Raw genomic sequence first — 7,949 nt, 5'->3', positions numbered from 1 at the left:
GCTCCCTCTTTATTGACATCCATGAAGGAATGTTATTGTTGATAAAAAAAATAGGCCACACTGAGTAAATAGATCTCATCTCTTCAAATGAATTGACACCATCCGCTACTAATGAAAGCCTAAGATTATGAGGTTCTTCTTTGAAGTGATGCCACTTTTCCTTTGTGCATAAATGCCAAACCATCCATAGGGATTCGAATAATGTCATCTCGACTTCTATTGTGTGCATGATAATCCATAAATTGAGCCAAGCTACTACACCTAAATAATTGTTGCATCCGTGGAATAATGGGGATGTAACGAAGAACCTTTTGAGGCACCTTTTTGGTTAGTCGATTTGTTCGATATCTACTCGTATGACATATAGGGTATTGTGTTGCAAATTCATGTTCTTTATAATATATAATATAATCATTGGGACAAGCATGTATTGCTTCATACTCCATTCCAATATCTTTCATAACAGCAGTTAATTCTTGATATGAGCGAGGTAGAATATTTGATGATGGTAACAAAAACTTGCCTATCAATCTACAAAAAAAAATTTAAGTTGTTAATATAAACAATATTAGTGGTACATTATTCACCCTTTGTTAACTATAAAGACATATATGACATACCTTAACATATGTGACATTGTTATGTTGGATAAACCATTCATAACCTTCAAGTTCAACAATAACAATATAGCAGAGAGAAGAGTTGTTTGGGAGTCCTTGTATAGGGGTTCGTATGCCTTCTAAAGTAGAGGTACATCAAGGCTATCATCATCATCATGATCAGATACGCTTGGACTAAATGTGTCATGGATCAATGTATTTATACCATCCTCTTCAATTGTGTTTTCTGGTGCATGATCGTCATCTTCCATGGGATCATTATCTTCACCTTGAATATTTGCACCTCCATGTTTTTTCACTTTGAAAACCATATTCTTTGGATTTTTGTGGTTCATATCATGTACTTCCCTGGGAAGATCAACCTATATAAAATTGATTAACATAAATAAACCATGATCATCAACTCATCATCAAGTGATTTCATATGTATATAAATTGTTAAAATGATATAATGAACAACTTACCAGTGGATGATAGTCATGCCCCCCTTCAATGTGACCATTCTCCCTACAATGTCTCTTAACTATTTTGATTAGTAGTCTTCTACGGTTTAAGCCCTTACAAATATTGCAAGGACAATAACATTTTCCATCACTTTTTCTTTTCAAGTTAGACCACAATCTAGCAATTGTCTCCCTGTTTTGTTCTTCACTTATATTAGCTGACATGATCGTTCTTTGCAAGAAGCAAAAATTGGGCTATGAAAACTTTGGTCTACAACTTTCACAAACTAAGAAAAATTGTCGAAAGTACACAAATCTTCTTAGACCTAGCTAAATACTTTAATATTTTAAAAATACTTTCTTTGACTTTATTCCTAAGATTATTTGTAAAACTTTGACCAACCACTTGAAGGTATTATTTCAAGAGACCTTACAACATTAAGCCACTAAAAGCAATTTCAAAACATATAAGCTAAAAGTCTAGTTAAAATATACATTAGAATAAAAAATATACAATTTTCATACCTGAGCGCACGGCTATAACTCGTGCAACAGCCTTCTTGCTTAGCTGTAGAAGCTCTCCAGCAATCAAATTATACAAACTACAAGGCCTAATAGCAATTTCAAAAAATATAAGCTACAAGTCTAGTTAAAATATATATTAGATTAGATTCAACAATAGCAAGCAATGTTATTCAGAATTAGATTCAACAAACCTTAGTAGTGTAAATAGCCATCTCCTCTAAACTGGACTCCAAAAACGAGGGGGCATTCACATACTCTTCCCCTAAAGGTATCCTAAAGAACAAAAGCCACTATTCTTGAGTTTGTGAATTGCACCTCGAGATGAATGAAGCTTAAAAGGAATGAAAATTGTTTTCATACATTTAAATCAGGATGTAATATTTATTCATAAGTATATACCTTGCAAGCACTTAAAATTGTTGTTATATGTGTTGCAAGAAAAGAAGAAGTTTCAAGATAAGTTTACATTGTCTTTATATGTGTTGCAGGAAAAGAAGAACTTTACATTGCTTCAACTTTCCATTGATGAGTATCATCTAAGACTTTTACCAAAATTTTCCCAAAATTTTTTATCAATTTTGCCTCTCCATAATTATACTTATTAAATAAAATAAACCACACAATTATCATTTACTACAAGAGAGTTATGTTCATATGTTGAGACAATTCATTTTCTGTTATGAAAATCTGGGGATGCCAAATGCTCTCAAATCTGTTATATTCACTTTTGTTCTAATTTTATTATAGTTAATTTCAATGTAAATTAAGGTTATGCTTTTTCTCAAGAATGATATTGAATGGTCTGTCATAGGTATGTGCTTCATCACTTAGTGAGATTTCTGCTAAGGCTCAATTAGGTGAGAGAACCATGATTGAAGAGGCCTCAAACTCTGTAGTCGCTGATATGACAACCATTCATCCAAGTGCTACTAAGGAACATGGTGAAGTAGATAAACTAGAGTCTTCAGAAAAACCAAAGGAAATGAATGAACCGCTTGAGGAAGATGGATGCTAGTTAGGTAAGGTTGATTCTAGTGAAAAAATACTTGAAATTTTTGAAACTCCCATGCAACAAGATATAACTAAAGAGGTTGAGATGCACCTGGTGGAAAAGTAGGAATCTCCAACCATAGTTCAATCATCAATTGAGATCCTATCTTAGAGTGATGATATTGTGAAGCAGCAAGAAGAAGGGTTGCTAATTGTGGAGCTGGTTGTTGGAGCTGATGGTAATGCTTCTACTTCTAAAGAACCTGAGTCTCAAGGGGTACATTATGGTGTTGATGTTCAAAATGAAAAAAATGTGACATATAATAGTGATATTCAATGAAATAGTGATATTCAATGTAACAATGATATCAACAGTGCTTTAAGATAGTACGCATCTCTTAGACAGTGAGATATCAATAAAAGAAAGTGATGCTCAATAGATGTCACTGCTATGACAATTAAGGTCTTTTATATTATAGAGATCTTGAAGATGATAAGAGCAGTTAGGAGCAGCATTATGAAGAGTCATGAGAAAAGGAAAGAAACTAAGAAATGAAGACAATATCAAGGGCACTGATGAAAACATTGAAAGAATGCAATAGTTGTTAGAGATGATACGAAGCAGATGAAATACATTTTTACACAAATGTTTCCAGTATAGGAGTTCTTATAAAAGTTTTCCATTTTTATTAACTTTCATTATATAAATGAAGATCTATCTAGGCTGCATTGCTTACAAAGCAAATCTTTATGATTCTGGTAAACTTACTATTGGTAGTTGGGTAAGAATGGCATCTTACATCAAATGTAGGATGATTAGGTTGATCTAGACATCCATGGAAAATATTGTGACTTAGAGGGATTTTACATGAATATTAGGTCCTAAATGATATTTACCACTATAGAATTTTGAAAAAAAAGTGATGGTCATGACAACTCAGACAAAAGGATGTTCAATAGAGCATAAGGTCTCATGAATATTATAGCAGTAAGAAAGAGATAATGGAAGGAACATGTCTTAGAGACAAAGATACAAATTTTTCTAAGAGAAAAGCATTACATAAAATAAGACAAGAACATTGTTGTTGAAAAGATGAATACTGAAATCTAACAGGAAAGCCCAAAGAACAAGAATTCCAGTGCAAAATAGTGATCAACAAATTAAAGGACAACAGCAGTCAAGAATCATGCAATTAAGATAGTAAAAAGAAAATTAATGGACAAGAGCCAAGTCATTAAATGGTGCTCATTCAAAGACAAACACAAGTGCTGCAAAACACTAAAAATAGTGAGAAGGAATTGGAGATATCTTGAGCAGAGATCAATTAGAAGTCATCAAAATCAGTCACTGTTATCTAGGAGCAATGTTAAAGGATAGTGATAAAGAAATATGACATTAAAGGACAATGATGAAGAAATATTGACACACTTTTATATGTATGTTCAATGAGCACAGATCAAGAACAATGGTAAATGTTGAAAATAACAAAACAGATATGTTATCAAATGGAATCCATAACAGTGATGACGAGATAGTGAGATGGACTATTATAGAAACTCAGAGATTATAGGACATGACAAGATGTACATTTACCATTTTCTAGAGGAGCATCATCATCAGAGGTTATAGAAGAGCTATCAACAATGATATGAGTAGATTTACTTACATTAAAACAACATGATCACAATTAATTTTAGTGAAGAAGAAGATCAAAACTATGATAAATATTAGAGAGCATGACTCATATGATGAGGGGCAGAAAGAGAGATAATTTCACCCTTTTGTTAAAGGTATTTAGAGTGTTTGCAAGACAATTCACTATCCTTGGATACATTCACAGCTTTAATTTGAAGGATATTCGCCATATAATGATCATCAATTTACTGTCTTGTCTAAGGGGTCCAAGCACTAATGTCAAAGACCATTTTCTGTTAATAATGGTACAACACTTTTGGTGAAGATAAAATATCTGCAATTGTATGAAATGATGCTCTTGGTTACACAAAGTAGACCTAAAAACACAGTAAGAATATTATGATGGCCATCAGACAACAAAGAGCAGTGAGGTGGCCAAGGGTAGAAACAATGTGTGTGCCATATAAAAGCAGCAATAATATATGTATAAGAGAAAAAACAATGATCAAACAATGTAAGGAAATAGTGAGTAGATATGCATCCAAATAGTGCTACTGCAATGAAAAAAATAGTGACATTAGAGAGAAAGATAGTGGTGAATATACATGCAAAACAATGATTGATGTTTGTAGGTGCACTTTTAGTACCCCTATTTCGAAACTTCAATATGTGGTTGTCCTAAATCTAGGTTCCACTGGTTTACTAGTCTCCTGGTTGATGAAATATGCAAACAATATTGTCAAGGTCTATGCAACATCTATGGCAGAGTTGGAATGGTATAGAATGCTTTGTCAAGATTAAAACATTGGTTATTATGATTCTTTCAAAGAGTAGGATGGATGATTATGCCACAGGTGTTGGGAAAAGCCCTAGCTATATATCTATTGAACTTCATAAGTTTAAGAGGGATATCAAGGATCTTGAAAGGGAAAAGGAGCTCCAGGATGTCTAGTATATGCAGTAGGTCATGGCTCTTCTTTCTCAAGTAGATGTTGACATGGCATTAGAAACCTCCTACAAGCGTTTCCTAGAATTGAGGAGAGTAGTTAGCAGATCTCGAGAGAATTTCATTACTCATGAGCCATATTCACATTTTAAATGTCCTCTTATAGGGAAAGTGATGAATGATCTAGTTTTGATCTCAACTAATAATTATTTTGAGATAGAAGCAATTGAGAGTGAGTCTACAAGAGGTGAGCCAAAGGATCCCCTTACTGGTATAGTTCTCCTAAATTCCATTCTTATACCAAACCAAGCCTTGTACTACACTATAAATCTCTGGAGGTAGAAGAACTGCGTGGCAAGGATTTTGAAGGCAAAGATAAAGTTGGAGACAAAATTATGTGCCAAGCAAAAAAAAGAGCACTTGTTGATCTGTCAGAACTCTGCAAAGAGAGTAAAAATGATAAAAATTGGATTATTTTTGAATCTTTACTTCCATTAATAATGGGAGCTTTGAAGCCTAATGATAACAAATTGAAGGCACTTTGTTTTTTAGTTTTAATGGCAGTTGTGCAAGATAATAACCATGGGAAGGAAAAACTAGTTGAAGCCAATGGGCTTAGTAAGATCATTAAATGTCTGTTCAATGACTTGAGCCCTAACCTCACAAGGGCTGCTATAAACTTCTTGTCAGAGCTGAAAAAAATTTAAGAATATCCTAGAGCAGCTAGGCCAACAACGTGGTGCTATTTTTACAATTGTTACGATTTTAATTAGGGGCAATCATCTAGAGTTGACGATGGATATTGAGACTATTCTCAATGAGCTCTCTTATGATGGAAACTCATACAATGAAGGAAACATAAGATCAATGATCTAGTTTAATTGGTGCAAATCCTTTGCCCATTTCCTTTTAAGAGGTACGGAGGAATCCAAATTGGGAATGGTCAAAATGCTCAAACAATTGCAGCTCGATGACAACAGAAGAGAGGCCTTGATTCAACAAAATGTAATTGATGCTTTAAAGCTGGAGGGGTTCCTTTGCTACTTGTCTTCTTAGAGAAGCCTAATTTGAATATGAAAGTCAATGCTATAGCTATTCTAGCAGATGTAACTATGGAGCATGGAAGATCTTTTCTTCTCTATGATGACAAGACACCAATGGAAGCATGCAAGCTTGTTGAAGCCATCATGGGAATTATAACTTTCTGCGAATTACCAATTGTAGAGAATTCGATGAAGGTGATATTATTGTTGACAAAAGCTTCAGATGACAGTGATGTTGCAGGATTGATTCAAGACAATGATAATAACCTTCAAACCGTTCGGGCTTTTATCAAAATGGCCAAGCCTCCCTTGCAATAGCAAGCTATACAACTGGTTTTTTTAATGTGTAGAGATTGATGGTTTTGTCTGAATGGATTCTCAACATGTTCAAAATGTGGCTGTCACATTAAAGTAAAGAATTTGGAGTTGAAAAAGTTCATGTATCTATATCTCATTAATCATGCAAAGAATATCATGCTGATGTTCAAGGTCAAGAATTAGGAAGGTGTAGTCATTTTCGATGAGATTGTGAAGGAGTTAGATGCTTTCATGGTTGTCCGTGGAGATAAATGGCATATCAAGAAATGGTCATGTATTGGTAATATTTATGCTAGGAAGAGGTAGGCACAAGATCGTGTGTTGTCACTTACAAAAATTCAAGATCTTGTCTTTTGATAGGATTTGAGTAGAGAGGAGTCTCAAGTTGTTTGAGAACTTAAGTAAGTAATGAGAACTATTTTTAGGAAGTAGAAGGTAAGGGTTGATTGGCTTTAGGAAGGAGATACGAATATAGTCTTTTTCTATAATTATGTGCAAACTTATAGTTAAAATAGGATTTATATATCTACTTTGGTTAATTTAGATGGAATTTATTTGATCTTTTCATATGTTATGTCTCAAAAAAATATACATGGTACTATTTAGAAGATTCATCCCTACTAAGGATGAGGGGAATGATACAGAGATGGGTAAGGGCTCTTTATCAACTATTAGGCAGTCTTGCCAAAAGATCAAATTGCAATCCAAACTGACAATGTTCCTTAGGGCTACTAATGGCTCACATATACAAATACAAGGACTCAACTTCACGAGGGTTCTACTATGGTTTCCAAGGTCCTCAAACACCTAACCCAACCCAAAAAGTTCACTTACCAAGTTAATGGTAAACTAACAATCAAATGCCATTTAGCAAGAATAAAGCCAAGTTATACAACCTTTTGACCATTATTAGAGCATGTGGAATTAGAGTTTTAAGCCTGTGAAATATTTGAAAGGTTTTTTTACTAGATGTGGAATGGGAGTTGCAAGCCTATGAAGTATTTGAAAGGTTTCTTCACTATATGTCATCTTGTGGGACACATGATTGTTTTATTCTCATAAACTTAATCTATGCTTGTGCCGAATGGGAATTTCGATGAGTGGATGTCCATTAAATCTCATGCCAAATTTAGAAGTTTATAAAGGTGACGTAGGAGCATAAGTGGTTCTTGGCAATCTTGAATCAACCAAAAAAATTTGCTTTGAGTTTGTTCCTTTTCATTCTAGATCTATGTTTCTTTCAACATTATTTTGAATTGGCTGGTTTTCTCATGTAGACCTATTTGACATGTTCCTAGCACCGTGGTGTAGGAGGACCTAGGGTTTGGGCTAAAACCTCAAGATATTCTAGCTTGTAAATGATCCTAGTCTAGTCATTGATGAATAAAGACTCTAAGAGGGTCTAAGTGGTGTGTCAGGGTAGTTTGC

At 34.0% G+C, this 7,949-nt stretch overlaps 1 pseudogene; it reads left to right on the top strand.

Annotated features, from left to right (window-relative positions):
• Window positions 1–5,049: 5,049 nt before the first annotated feature.
• LOC149553104 (U-box domain-containing protein 44-like) lies at window positions 5,050–6,560 on the top strand (annotated as a pseudogene).
• Window positions 6,561–7,949: the final 1,389 nt, after the last annotated feature.

The sequence above is a fragment of the Cupressus sempervirens genome, chromosome 6 (assembly GCF_028749045.1).
Source record: "Cupressus sempervirens isolate cs-2001-9-10 chromosome 6, ASM2874904v1, whole genome shotgun sequence".
Classification (NCBI taxonomy): Eukaryota; Viridiplantae; Streptophyta; class Pinopsida; order Cupressales; family Cupressaceae; genus Cupressus; species Cupressus sempervirens.
The sequence above is the reverse complement of the archived record's forward strand: the minus strand, read 5'-3'. Positions and strand labels throughout refer to the sequence as shown.